Genomic DNA, 15,493 nt, shown 5'->3' with positions numbered 1-15,493 from the left:
AATTTGCAAACGGCTCTGGATGCAGAGGGGGATGAGGTGGGGAAATATTTTTTTTTTTTTTATGCATTGCTCTTGAAGGTAATTGGCAAGGGTGGGAATTCACATTTGAAATCAATATTTTGGAAGGACTTAATGGCAGTGTGACAATTGCACATTTGTGGGCCTCGAAAGGGCAGCTGTCTGCAAATCAGAGAAGATAGAGCAAAAATCAGTAATTTCATGTCTTGCTAGAGGAGGAGAATTCACAGAGAATGCTAATGAGCCCTGAAGTTGCGCAGAGGGTCCTCCTTTCAGGATACTTTTTTCTAAGTTTCTTGATAGCAGACTCAGGGTGCAGCTGTTAAAAAGAGAGTTCATTATTTACAAAGTGGAAGTGACTTCCCTTTGTCTGCAGAAATAAATTCTTGTTCTTCAGTAAGACAGGCAAAACCCTCTACAATCTGGGTCCATTTTGTATTTTGTGTTCATTTTCCTGTGAATACCTCTTCTTCTTCTTCTTCTTCTTCTTCTTCTTCTTCTTCTTCTTCTTCTTCTTCTCCTTCTCCTTCTTCCTTCTTCCTTCTTCCTTCTTCCTTCTTCCTTCTTCCTCCTTCCTCCTTCCTCCTTCCTCCTTCCTCCTTCTTCCTTCTTCCTTCTTTCTTCTTCTTTTCTTTTGACCGGATCAACCCTCCCTGAGGGTGGCGCTATGGTATGTGGTGCCGGGGTCCAACCGCGGTGTGCCGTGCCTACCCAGGCTTGCCTAAGCAAGTACTTTAGACCGCTGAGCTATCTCGCCAGCCCTGCATTGTTCCTTAGATGTTGCGTAGTTTCCGATACTGACTAAAGCCACATTGCTTCCTCTGCCTGCTTCCTGTCTGTCGTGTGGAGATAGCCTCATGGGTCCCTACAGCTAAAACGTGACATTAGAGCTCCTGACCACCCTGCAGCACAGGTGCCTTAGTTTTCTCTTCGTGTTCCTTCTGGAGGCGACCCCAAGTGCATGGTGACCTGCAGTTGCGGGACAAATGCTTGAGGTGGGTGTTGGTAACCCCTGTTCCCTAGGAACAGCTAAGGCTTTGAGAGGTGTGTCTCTCCACGGATCAGAATTCAACCCAAATTTGCTTAATCCCTGGGAAAGAACTTTCTTTTCGTTTCCTTCTTGAACTTCGTCTTAGTTATCTTTATAATGCAGAGACAAAATACCGACGCTCAAAGTTAAAGGACTAAAGGTTTCCTTGGCTCACAGTTCATAGAGATTTTAGTTCACAATCCGGAGGCAGGGTGGCCGGGCCTGAGGAACTGAAGAGGAGAGACAGTTCATGGAGAGCAGGAGGTAGCAAAGCGAACAAGGGACCACCGCGGCTCCTTCTATCCCTCATATCTCATCCGGGCTCCCAGCGCAGGCCGCGCTCACACGGATGGTTCTAGGGCCCTTGATCCTAGCATTGCCGTGAATCAGCCTCAGCCCCGCACACTCTGGGTTCCGCCCCCTCTGAACTCTGCTGTGAGGCTATGGGCGGAAAACTGCACACCTGCCATAATAAACCTTCTCTACCTCTTAAAAAACACTCGGTTGGTGGGTCGACCAAATAGCTCAGCGGATTAAAGCACCTGCAAGCAGGTTCAGGGGCCAGGGGTTCTGTCCCCGGGCCTGCCGTGGCAGCCCTGCCCCGGGGCACACTGGGACAGCAATTGAGACTGTGGCATGGGGGCGCATGTGCCTTTAATCCCAGCTCTTGGGAGGCTGTAAACAGGGGGATCACTACGAGTCTGATCTAGTAGTGAGACCCTGAGCATCTTGTAGACCCTTCCCTAAAATACAAAACAAAGAGAAACCCAAAACACATTCTGTTGTGAATATTTTAAGGAGAAACAAAGCAATAAAAATGATACAAAATTTCATGTCTATTTTAATTAGTTGTTCTCTCTTGTGTAACAATATTGGGAAGCACTGGGGTAGTAATTTCTACCTTCTGGGGCTGAAGAATATTTCACTTTCAGAGTCAGAAACTTCCCAGGTAAGTCCCATCTTTCCTCTTAACTCTAGGGTCCTGCTCAGAGCAGCAGGACTTTTTTCTCCTGTACAATTTTCCAGATGTAATTCATGGAGACTGAGGGAAAGGGGTGGTGGTGGTGGGGCGGGGATAGCATCGTATACATGTTTCTTTTTCCCTAAAAGCATCATAGTAGCAGGTTCTCAGCAGAACTGGCAATGTCAGAAGTTGCTGACTTGAAACTTTTACAGCTCAGCCTATTAATATGGCTTTACTTTTTATACCTCATGGTTATTCTTTCCTGCTGGATAAGACCAAGTTAAAGCAAGACCTATGTAACTAAAAATATGACTTTTGTATCTGACAAGGTCAGTCAAATCCCCTCAGGATTTAGCCTGAAACCCTGTACCACAGTTTGTAGATCCTTTGTCAGTGTCAGGCATGTGGATGAGTCACGGCCATTGCGTGACTGATTTGCTCTCTGTGAAAGCCTGAGAGAATGCTTTTCTCTCTAGATGACTCTCCTATTGACACTCTACAATAGATCACACTCTACATCATTGGTCACTTTCCTCTGTGGCCCCATAATCTCCTTTATCAGAAAATTTGGGACACTACTAAATTACAGGATGCCTCAGCATAGGTTCACAAAAGTGTAAATAACGGACTGTTTTGTTGTGAATAAAAGAGAGAGAGAGAGAAATATATATATATATATATATATATATATATATATATATATATATAAAGTTAGGATAGATATACAACTACTTTTTCTTAGTTCATTGAGAATAGAGGTTTGTACTAACATTGTTTAGACAAGATACCATCTCTGCATCTTGTCCTCTGAATAACTACTATGAAGACAATAACATGCAATGTATTAATTATTGTAACCATCCTACTAACCTGTTTTGAAATGGTTTACTTGTTATTTTATCTTTTTTTCTCATTAAAATGGATAAAAATATAATTAAATTAAAAAAGATAACAGCAAAAAAAAAAAATAAAGAAAGGCCTAACAGCACATGGAATAACACATGGTTTAAATAGTCCACCCATAGAATGCAAAGGCATGCTTTCCTCCCCAGAGCAGGTTCTCTGTGCTCTGCTTCACATTTATAGCTAAGGCTGTGCTCACTGTCAACGAGTCTGGCTACCGGACTTGGCATCTGCTGCCCTGGGTACTGAGAGGAGCACATCATTTCCCATGAGAGGAGATCCCTGCGTCCTTCAACAAATGGTGATATGCCTGATGTCTTGCTATGAGTAGCTCCGAAACCAAGGGACAGTCTAAGGCAAAATTAGCTCGTGTGTTGCTAGCTCAAATACTTAGTGGAGTGATTGAAACATAGTAATTTAGCAATTGACAACATTTTTACAATAATAACTAGAATAATAGCTCATAATTAAAATAGGCTCTAATAAGAGATTGCATTTAAACCAGATGCAAAACATTTACCCCCTACCTGTGCCTCTTAATTCTTTTATTCCTATTGACTCATTTGAAATATTTCTCATTTCTTTTATTTTCTCCTGCATAAGAATGGAAAGGTCTATTTTGGCCTTGAGTAAAAATAAGTCCCATTTCTCTCCAGCAGGCTTACCAGCAGTTCACTATTCACTTAGCACAAAGGTCAATTAACAGACAATCAAAATCATTTCTTAGTCTTGAGAGCCTTGTACTGTGTGGGCTATGTGTGGAACTGGAGTTGGTTGAGAGGGACCAGTTCTGAGCTGAGTTCTTGTCTCTTTCAGAAAAGGCATGGCGTCTACTACAGGCAGGAGAAGGAGGGAGGAGGGAGGAGGGAGGAGGGAAGAGGGAGGAGGGAGGAGAGGAGGGAGGAGGGAGGAGGGAGGAGGGAGGAGGGAGGAGGGAAGAGGATGGAGGAGGGAAGAGGGAGGAGGGAGGAGGCAGGTTCCCCACGAGCCCATTGTTTCTATTGCTTTGATGGAGCCATTCAGGTGTATCTGCTCAAGCTTTGAGGGAGATAATAATTAAGCTCCTGCTGCAGGTTCCCTGAGCCTCCCAGGGCAAGTCTCTTTTGAGTTCCAGGGAGCTCTCTTGGGTGGTGTGGTTCTGAGATAGTGTGAGGATTTGAAGAAGCAGTTAAGGCTTCTTCTAATTTCTAAGGCACCTCTGGACACTAAGGACAGAGCATTCTGGGAATTTATTCTTCACCTTAATGGAAGTAATTTGTGAAAGCTATTTTCAACTGTCTGTGCTCATGGGCCCCTCTGCTTTGTGCTGCCCACACCCATTTAACTAATCATTTTTACAGCAGGAGCAATTTAACCTTAAAAGGGAATAAGTTATATACTGAAATGCATGAAGAAGCTGGTCCTGTGGGTGTCTGTGCCCTGTAGAGAGGTAGAGAACAGGGGACGATGCCCGTACAGACTGTCACCCATACATGCCACCCTCTTCAGGGGGAACACAAGCGTGAGGTAATGGGAATCTGAGGGGAGAATCAGTGCTGCTTCTCTCCAGGGCAGAGACCAACGGGGTTTGCGGATGGAGAGGAGAGAAGGCCACAGAGAGGCAGAAGTGAGATTCCTCCCTTCTCTCCCCAGTATACATGAAATTGGAGTCTCGTGAACGACACCCATGGAAAGGAGGACGTGCCCCTCAGATCTTCTACCAAGGCAAGCGTCCTGGAAGTCCGATAAGTGATTTCAGAGATCCCAGACCTAGGAGAAGACTTGGATGCGACCTCTTCATTCGCCAAGTGCCTGTAGGAGCAGTAGACAGGTAGGCCTCTTCAGGAGAGGTTAGAGAGGTGGTTCTTGTAAGCCACACATTTGGAGTCCCCGCAGGACGCACCATTCCTAGGAGAAGCAGGACCGTTCACCAGGACCTCCATATGACCAGTGCATGAGACTCTCAGAGGGTTTAGGAGGCAGAGCCCGCGGCGTGCCTCTGGTGTGCAGTCCGGGTGTCTGGAGGATAAAGTGGGCAACAGGAAGGGCAGGGTGGGTGTTGCTTTCTACTGAATGATCAGGCCAGTCTTTTTGAAAACATGACATGTGAAAAAGAACTGGAAGGAGGGGAGAAAGACATGTAGATATGTGGGCGGGGCACCCAGGGCTGGAGGAGCAGAGAATGAACCCACAAAAGGCAGCGCCGTACTTGGCCTGTTTGTGGGACAGCAAGAAGGTCAATGCGGTTGTGGCTGTCAGTTCCAATGAAGAGCTGTTGGAACACAAAAGAGAAAGAACATTCAGAAAGAGCCTGAGCAAGAACTTGAGGATGGAGCTGGAGACAGAGCTGGACAGTTTTGATGAATACTGACCAGAGGTTGCAGAGTGGTAGAGCTGTGCAGGGTAGGGGATGGCTCAGCTTTTGGGGACAGAAGAGCAGGATAGGCTGAGGCTGGCGTGGCAGGGTAGCTGGAAACTCAGTTTCCAGGGCAAGGTGTGTGTCGGGCGTAGGCACTGGTGGGCCAGTCAGGTGGCCATGGCAGTACCCTGAGTGTCCAGGGGAAGGGAGGGGTGATAGGTCCTATTTTTGGCTGGAGTGGCATGGAATGGGGTGGTGTTATTGGAAACAGACTTCTGATCATTTTTCTTCACCGCTCAATCATAGATTGGAGTATCTGATCACACACTCGGGGCAAGTGTCTCGAGCAACTGCCTTGGGACACTCCATTAATTTCAAATTTAATATTATTTAATGGGAATCTATGATGGCTTCCTGGAGACCTCTTTCATACTGTGACTGCTTTTCAGAGAGAATCCCCCACCATCAGTCAGTTACCCACCAGAAAACATGCGTGCCCTCCTCACTTGCTTCTCTTTCCACTCCACCCCGACTCATGCCCCAAGTCCTTTTTGATGAATTACCTCCAGGTGTTTGAGGTGGCCCTGCCTTCCCCAACAAACACACTGCAGCATTCCAGTGGGGGTGGCCACAGCGGCGGTGCCTGGCTTGCTCCCTTCTACTCTGGGTCTGTTGCAAACCCCATCCTTCTCCAGCTGCCACTCTGAGTTTAGGGTGGCCCAGCATGTGGGCACTTGTGTCACCTGGCAAGGAAGAGGGCTCCCAGGGTTTGCTGGCTGCTCCTCCCTGAAGGACACATCTGGACAGAGGAGTAAGGAGGCGGCCTGGGTCCTGTCTGCAATGTCTGTCTTCTTTGGTCTCCGGGCACATGGCAGATGCCTAGAGCTGAATGGCCAAGGTGGGAGAATGTTTTTCAGAGAGTATCTGAGAAATGTGAAAAGACAAGTGCCAGAGGTTGTGGCATTTTTGACAGATGGAAGCATACTCATGCTTGTGTCAAAAACATAACAGGAAGATAGGAAAGCCAATATCTCTTACTAATAAAAATAAACTAGTCTCAATTAAAATAGCTTGCTGTTATTTTTCAAATGCAGGCTAAATTCCATAAACCAAAGGTTCTTACTATTTTGAGGAAAAAAGAACAACTAATCTCTTAGAAAAACAATTTGCAAAACACTCATTAGTCCAAAAGCATTCCTGAGAATTCTCCCTCCAGGCCTCTAATGGGCCATGAAACCTGAATTCAATAAAAAATGATTTAACTGTCAGGCGGGTGAGCTGGGTAGAATTCTGCTTCTTTGCTCTCTCATTATGGAGTTTATTTTTTGTTTGTGTAAATACTATTTGTTTTATGGAAGTTCGAAGAAGCTTTGCAAAAAATGGCATTTTCCTTCTTTGGAGGAGCTGGTGTGGGCAGACCTGCTGTCTTGTCCTCCTGGCGGTGCTATCCTCTCCCCACCAGAGTGGAGCCCCTGCCACTTCGCACCCAGAGCTGTGACTTACTGGAGATGCACAGTGAGTCAGCGAGGCTGGGGCGTTTTGGGAGCTTGTACATTAGAGTTTTACTTTCCATTCCATTAATTTTGTTGTTCTAGGCCTGTTGGGAGCCCTGTTGCTGCTTGTAAGAATAACAGATCGCTGCTGATGCTCTCGGCGTCTGGTACCCAGGGTGGCTGTTGTGCAGAGCCTGTGCTTCTGTGTGCTTGAGTGGAGTGACCACTGCTGTACAATAGCCAACTGGACGTGAGTGGTGTCTTCCTTAGGACAGGCTGTGTCCGCCTCCTGTGTGTTGCTGGAGGCTGTTGGCCACGCACTCGAATTTTCTCACAGGAGACTCAGTTTACTCTGAGATGGAATAATATAAAACAAATTCTCTGTAAAGAATCTGAGGCATCTTTCAAGTTTGGGATTGTTTGCTTTGTTTTCTGTTTGGTTTGCTTTTCTAGAATGCCACCCATGAAGCTGGTCCTGGGCAGTGGGGTGCTTCTGAAGGACAGAGCTGGGATTCTTGGGAGCAGCCACAGCCCAGCAGCTGTGATGGCAGCAGGCTGATCAGTGCAGGGAGGTGGACACAGGGCAGATGTTGTGAGAAGAGCGGATGGCCTTTGTCTCCTCTCCTCTGATTCTGTAGGATCCGGCTAGCCCATCAGCATCTGGAGACCAGCAGCTGTCTAATTCTGTTGGAGAGACCTTTCTCTCTGTCACACTATGACATGCCCTTCTTGGTTAGTGTTCCCGGAGGTGGTGGAACAGCACAGCCAGAGATGGGCATCTGGGTAACATGATGGACAGGACTTCCGAACTCAGGCCTGCTACTTCTCATTAGAGCGAGAGAAGGGAGCTCTGGGAAATTTCCTTAAGCTTTCTAAGCCTCTATTTCTCTCTACAATCAGGATAAGATCTTTGATTTGTTGTAAAGATTTGCACAAATGGGGTAAGACATGACATCTTTGGGCAGAAAATCTGTCACACAGTGCACATGCAGACTGCCAGGCTTTGATCTCTCAGGTCCAAGCCAGTCCTTGGCTCTGTGACCCCATGGCTGGGTTTCTGCAGACCATATTTTGGCACCTCCAGCATTTCTGTTAGGATACATGATCAATAGGTACAGTAGAGAGATAAGAAGGGGGCAAGGGAGGGTCTTACTCCTTCCCTTTCACTTTCTGTTTCTGTAAGCATGCAAGCTCCCTAGAAATCCTTGTGCACCAGTCACTGGCCTTGTTGCGCTCCACTTTTCTTCCCACACTCCCAGGACCAGCCCAGTACAGCCTAGATGGAGCTCCTCCCAGGCCCCGGGCCACAATCCTGTGTCTCTCTCTCTGGAGCAGAGGTTCTCAGCCTCCTGGGGATCTTGGCTCCTCAAGTCTAGGTTCTGACAGCTCCTGCCTCCTCCTGTGTGTCTCTAACTCTAGGAGCGATAGAATGATCAGGCAGAGGTAGTGCTCAGAGCTGTGAGCAAGGAGGAAGGGCCCTGGGCCAAGCATTGCAGGGGATCCACAGAGGATGGGAATGATAAGAACCTGTCTTAGAGCTCTCAAAAGGAACACAGGCCTGTTGACATTCAGATTTTAGCTCAGGGAGACCTGTGTCATATTTCTGACTGATTTACCTGTAAAGTCCGGATTTTGTGTTGAGTTTGTGCAACTTTGCTAATGTAACAATAGAAAACAAATACTTCTACCCACATCCACAGCCACCTTCTTACCCATACTCATACCCACACCCATACCTATACCTATACCTATACCTATACCAACACCCATACCTATACCAACACCTATACCTATACCTATACCTATACCTATACCTATACCTATACCTATACCTATACTTATGCCTATACCCAAGGTCAGGCTTACTAAGGAAGCAATGCTATTGGGCAGTGCTACTGGGACATACCTTTAATCCCAGCACTTTGGGAGGGAGGCTGAGACAGGGCAATATCAAGCTGGAGGCCCCCATGGGCAACTGGGTTTCTTAGCAAGGCAAACCTCAAAATAAAAAATGGAAAAGCACCATGAATGAAGATCAATGGGAAGCCCCTGGGTTGAATTCCCAGGACAAAAACCAAACCATCCAATAAATATAATCATAAAATCTCATCCAGGGAAGACAGCTTATATTCTAGAGGAATTGCAAAATATGGCAAACTTTTACCAGTAGACACATGTAGAAATAGATTCTAACAATTTTAGATGGAGGATAAAATTTAGCAAGAAATTGGAAGGAATTTACAAACACAGTGCACTTATTAGAAATTTTAAATTTAATGTGTTATGTGCCACTGAAAATGGATCTAATGGCTTGATTGAAAGGTTGAATAAAGCTAAACCTGCACATAGTGTTGCTTATTCAAATGAGCATGGGATGCCAGAACTACTCTCATATGATATGAGGAAGGGACCTAAAGGCTTAGGGACTTGGGGATGTTAAAATGAATTTATGTGTTTTCTGCAGTCTCTTGTTCTTCTCTCTCTGTCTCTCTTGTGATGACCCAGGTAACAATCACTTCATGAAGGCATCAGGAAGTGCATTAATAGATTTGGAAATCTCTGAGGTGGCTGACTCTGCCGCTGGGCACGAGGGGGATATTACGTCTGCTATGACGTCAGTGGTGAAGATGGGATCCTAGAATCGCAGGTCTCGCTGTGACAGTGTGCACCCACCAGACATCAGGGGTAATGCTTGGTGCATTGTGTGAAGTTGAGAAGTTCAAACTTCACTAAGGGACTGAGTGGTTCTAAATCCAGGGTGGAGAGGATATGCCCTGGGCTGTGTACACTAGGATGTTATAACGGTTGATTCCTTGTGTCCACTTGAGAAGTCTAGGAGCATAACCAAGTGACTCAGCAGAGAGGCCTGTCTTCACTTTGTAAGATCTTCAGTCTGTAAAGAGGAGGGCAGGGTGGTGTGAGCCCCATACCTACCCTAGGGTGGGCAGCGCCTTTTAAAATTAATTTTACTGAGAAAAAATTGCAGTGTGACAGCTTCAAAACAGGTTGGTAGGAGAGTTACAGCAATTAACACATTGCATATTGTTGTATTTGTAGTACTCATTCATAGCACAAGATGCAAGCATGATATCCTGTCCAAATACTATTAGCACAGATCTTTCTTATTGAATTAAGAGAAAGTAGCTATATACCTATCCTAACTATTTTGCATATACAGATACAAAATTGTCCTTCATTTATATCACCTTTTTTTGTTCAGTTTTGTCAGACATGGATATTCATTGCCATCCAAATATTGTAGGTGCATGAATTCAGCAACATATTCCAAAATAGTCCAGTACTTCACAATACTAGTGGGTTATCCACAGGACTGGCAATGTCTGAATCTGATGACTTGAGCCTTCCACAGCTCAGCATATTAACATGGCTTCACTTTTTATACCTTGCTTCTACACTTTTCGCTGGATGGATAAGATCAAGATACAGTCAGACCTATATAACAAAATATGTAACTTTTGTATCTGACATGGTCTGTCAAGTTGCCTCAGGACTTATCCTGAAACCCTGTACCACACTTTGCAGATCCTTAGTCAGTGTCAGCCATGTGGATGAGTCACGGCCATTATTTGACCAATTTGCTCTCTGAGAAAGCCTGAGTGTATGTTTTCTCTCCATATGACTCTCTTTAGGCATACACTACATCACTGATCACATTCCACTGTGGCCCAATAATCTCCTTGATCAGAAAATTTGGGGCACACTTGAGTTACATGATGTTACAGTACAGTTTCTCCTGTGGCTGTCCTTGCAGCCCTTCTTTTTCTCTAATTTTTGTTCTGCAAACTTAGGTTGTTAACCCTCCAGAACCAAAGCTTATTATTGCCCTGCAACATATGCAGGTTGGTTTAACCTCACTATCTGTCTGAATATCAAACATCTTAGGCATAAGATGGAACATCTTTAAAAAACTTTACTTGAGATACAGTCTGGCCATAATTGGCATGTCATGACAAGCAGTACATATTTAGACCAGAATGACAGGCATTCCAAGCATGACTCCACGATTACACATTGCTATCTTCAGTGCAGTCCCTCAGTTCTCATGTATCAGCATATAGACTTAGTCAGGGTAAGAATCCCACCCAGTAACTGCTAGATTGAACAACCTGCTGATAATTCTCAGGATCATTGCCTTACCCATATTGTATGTATAAATGTATGGCTTTGCCCCTGTCATGTTTCCTAGCTTTTCTCCTTGTCCTCTTTTCATTGTCTAATCCTCAAGTTCTCACTTTTCTTTTAATTGTGTTATATCCTTCTATTTGTATTTCTTCTTTTGAGTTCTTATACCAGGGAGACTATACAATATTTACACATGTGGGTCTGGTTTATTTCACTTATGAGTATATCTTCAAGTGGCATCCATTTAAATATGAAGGCTTCGAGTTTATCATTCCTTATAGCTGAGTAATATTCCATTGTATTGCATCTTGGTTGTTTCCAAGATTTGGCAATCATAAATAGTGCTGCTATAAACATAGGTACACATATATCACTACGATATGATGTTTTCAGTTCCTCCGGGAAAATTCCCAGTAGAGGGATAGCTGGTTTGAATGGGATTTCCAGTCCTAATTTTTTAAGGAGTCTCCATATTGATTTCCATAATGGTTGCACCAGTCGACATTCCCACCAGCAGTGGAGAAGGGTTCCTTTTTCCCAACAGCCTCTCCAATATTTGTTGTTAGTTGATTTGTTTATGATAGTCATTCTTTCTGGGGTGAGATGGTGTCTCAGTGTTGTTTTAATTTGCATTTCACTGATGGCTAGTGATGTGGAGCATTTTTTCATATATTTATTTGCTTCTTTAATTTCTTCCTCTGAGAAGTGTGTGTTCATCTTGGACGCCCATTTCCAGATTGGGTCTTTAAATTTCGGAGTGTTAATTTTTTTTTTTTTTTTTTTTTCTTTATAAATTCTAGTGAGCAGACCTTTGTCTGAGTGCTTATTTATCAAGATTTTTTTCCTTATTTGTGGCTTGTCTTTTGCCTTTGTTCATAATTTCTTTTGACATGCAAAAACTTCTCAAAAAGAAGAGGTCCTACTTGTTAATTCTTTCAAGTGTTAACCATGCTATTTGATTTTTGTTCATGAACTCTTTGCCTTCACTTATGTCTTCAAGAGTTCCTCCTACTTTCTCTTCCAGGAGATTTAGTGTTTCTTTCTTTCTTTCTTTCTTTATTTGTGTGTGGCCAGCTCAGCCCACCAGGGGGCGGGACTGGCTGGCATGTGGTGCTGGGGGATTGAACCGCGGTCCCTGTGCTTTGCTGAGCTTGTTCTAAGTAGGTGCTTTAGACCACTGAGCCATCTCACCAGCCCCGTGTTTCTGTTTTAATGTTTAGATCTTTAATCCATTTTGAGTTTAGCTTAGTGTATGGTGATAGACCTGGGTCAAGTTTTAGTTTTTGGCATATAGAGAGCCAGTTTTTCCAGCACCATTTGTTAAAGAGGCTATCTTTCTTCCATTAAGCATGTTTGGACCCTTCGTCAAAGATCAGGTGGGTAGGTGTGCTCATAGAGGTGTCTGCATCTTCTAATCTATTCTATTGATCCTCTGGTCTATTTTGTTGGCTGTACCATGTTTTTTTTTTTTTCAGAGTACCTTTGTAGTATAATTTCAAGTCAGGAATTGTAGTGCCTCCTGCCTTGTCTTTGTTGCCCAGGATTGCCTTTGCTATTCTAGGTCTTTTATGGTTTCAAATAAATTTTAGGAATGATTTCTATAGTTCTGGGAGGTATGTTGTGAGTAGTTTGATAGGGATTGCATTAAATTGGTACAGCAATTTTAGGAGTATGGCCATCTTCATAATGTTGGTTCTTCCTATCCAGGAGCATGGAATATCTTTCCATTTTCTGAAATCCTCTACGATCTCTTTTTTCAGAGTACTGTAGTTTTCCTTAAAAATATATTTGGCTTCTTTGGTTAAGTGAATTCCAAGGTATTTCATTTTCCTCAGTGCTATTGTAAAAGGTATTATTTCTATAATTTTCCTCTCAGTGTGTTTGTTATCTGTGTAGAGGAATGCTACTGACTTTTGGATATTGACTTTGTATCTTGCTATGCTACTGAATTTCTGTAGCAATTCTAGTAGCTTCTTGGTGGAGTTTTTTGGATCTTCCAAGTAAAGTATCATGTCATCTGCAAATAATGATATTTTAACTTCTTCTTTACCTATTCTTATTCCTTTTATTTCTCTCTCTTGTCTAATTGCTCTATCTAATGATTCCAGAACTACATTGAATAGGAGGGGTGATGGAGGATATCCTTGTGTTGTACCAGATCTGAGAGTAAAAGATTTCAGATTTTCCTCATTTAGAATTATATTAGCCATTGGGTTGTCATAGATGGTTTTTATCAGATTGAAGTAGAGGCCATATATTCCAATTTTCTTTAGGACTTTGAACATGAATGAGTGTTGGACTTTGTCAAAAGCCTTTTCTGAATCAATGGAAACGATCATGTGGTCTCTATGTTTGGCTCTATTGATATGATGTATTACATTTATAGATTTGTGTATATTGAACCATGCTTGCATCCCTGGGATAAGTCCTAGCTGTTCATGGTGTACAATTTTCTTGATGACTTGCTATATACTACTTACTAGGATTTTATTGAGGATTTTTGCATCTAAGTTCATGAGGGAGATTGGCCTGTAGTTCTCTGTTTTTATTGTGTCTTTCCCTGGTTTCAGTATCAGTATAATATTGTTCCTTGGAATGATTTTGAAAGGATTGCTTCTTTTTCAATTTCACTGAAGAGTTTGAGGAGTATAGGGATTATATCTTCCATAAATTTGTTGTAGAATTCAGCTGGGAAACCATCAGGACCTGGACTTTTCTTTATTGGTAGTTTCTTTAAAATTACATTTTGTATTTAATTGGCTATTTTTGGTTTATTGAAAGTGGTTATATCTTCTTGATCCATTTTTGGTAATTTGTACCTTATTAAGGAATCTGTTCATTCCTTCTGTGTCTTCTATTCTGTGAGAGTAAAGATTCTCAAAGTAGCTATTGATAATCGTCTGAATTTCCACTGAGTCTGTGGTATTTACACCCTTTTCATTCCTTATTGCTTGTATTTGAATTTTTTCTTTCCTTTTTTTGATGAGGTTAGTCAGGGGCTTATCAATTTTATTTAGTCTTTCAAAGAACCAGCTTTTTGATTCGTTAATTCTTTGAACTGCTTTCTTCATCGCAATTGAATTAATTTCTCCTCTAATCTTTATGATTTCTTCCTATCTTTGGGCTCTGGGTTTGGTTTGCTCTTCCTTTTCTAGTTGTTGAAGGTGCAGCATTAGGGTATTTATTTGTTCCCGTTCTGTTTTCCTAATGTGTGAGTTCACAGCTATGAATTTCCCTCCAAGAACTTCTTTCATTATATCCCATAAATTCTGATAAGTTGTGGTTGAATTTTCATTGAATTGTAGATATTGTTGAATTTTTTGTTTAATTTCATCTGTGATCCATTGGTTGCTGAGTAGGGTGTTGTTTAATTTCCATGTATTTAAGGGTTTTTCTGGTTTCTTTTGTCATTTATTTCCAATTTCTTTGCACTGTGTTCAGATAATGTGCATGGGATAATTTCTGCTTTCTTGCATATACTTAAGCATGTCCTATGGACCAGTATGTGTTCTATTCTAGAAAATGACCCATGTGCAGCTGAAAAAAATGTATATTGAGCTGTGGTTGGATGGAACACTTTGTATGTGTCTACTAAGTAAATTTGTTCCAAGCTCTGGTTCAGTTCTGTTATTTCTTTGCTAATTTTTTGTCTGGTTGACCTATCTTTTTGGGATAAGGGAGTGTTAAGGTCTTAACACTTAAGGGTTAAGATTGTGGTATTGGATATTAGATTTTTCATGTCCATTAAGATTTGTCTTATACAGTTGCGTACTCTCGTGTTTGGTGTATATACATTTACAAATGTTAAAAAATATGGAGCATTTTATGAATTTGCGTGTCATCCTTGAGCAGGGGCCATGCTAATCTTCTCTGTGTCATTCCAATTTTAGTATACGTGCTGCTGAAGCAAGCACGGTAGGTGACCTTCTTACAGGAGAAGGAAGGGAAACAGGCTTGCTCTGTCTCCTTTTGCTCTTGTTGCTTTTCTGTCTTCTGTTGCTGTGAAGTGCTGCCTCTGTCCTATGCCACTGGGCCTTGGAGCAGGCTGATTACAGACTGAAACCTCCACACTCTGTGAGCTACAAGGACCTTCCTTCCTTAATTTTAGGTGTCAGGTATTTGTCTCAGCAGTGAGAGAAAATTAACGAACACACCAAGTAAAGCATCTATTGTACTGGGCAGCAGGGACCTGCTGGTGACTGAAGCATTTCTCCTTCAGTTAGCTTTAGCAGTGGTACTATCCATAGGAAGACAGTAGGAGAGCAGCAGGCAGAAATGTTACTTGACCTAAAGAGCTCTGGATCTGTTGACTAGCTAGAACTCAACTTGTCTCTGCTTTTTAACCAATTTTTAGACCTCATTCACACCCACAGCCCTTTTTTCCCATAATTTTATTGATAAACAAATAGCAATGAGACAGTTTCAAATCAAATCGGTAGGATGGTTTCAAGAATTAACACACTGCAAACATTCTTCTTAGTGGTAAATTGCTGTACAAGATGCAAACTTGATATCCTATTTACAAACACCATTAGAACAAATCATTCTATTCATTAAGAGAATGTAACTATATATCTATCCTAACCACTTTGAATACACAGATA

General features: G+C 42.7%; 1 non-coding gene across 1 annotated transcript; it reads right to left on the bottom strand.

Moving 5' to 3' along the window:
- Positions 1–14,696: 14,696 nt before the first annotated feature.
- On the bottom strand, positions 14,697–14,803 carry LOC111815322. The gene has a single exon (XR_002820028.1). It is a non-coding gene; the product is annotated as a U6 spliceosomal RNA (small nuclear RNA).
- Between the last annotated feature and the right edge of the window lie 690 nt (positions 14,804–15,493).

This window comes from Octodon degus, unplaced genomic scaffold, assembly GCF_000260255.1.
Source record: "Octodon degus isolate 3935 unplaced genomic scaffold, OctDeg1.0 scaffold00014, whole genome shotgun sequence".
In the NCBI taxonomy this organism is placed as follows: Eukaryota; Metazoa; Chordata; class Mammalia; order Rodentia; family Octodontidae; genus Octodon; species Octodon degus.
The sequence above is the reverse complement of the archived record's forward strand: the minus strand, read 5'-3'. Positions and strand labels throughout refer to the sequence as shown.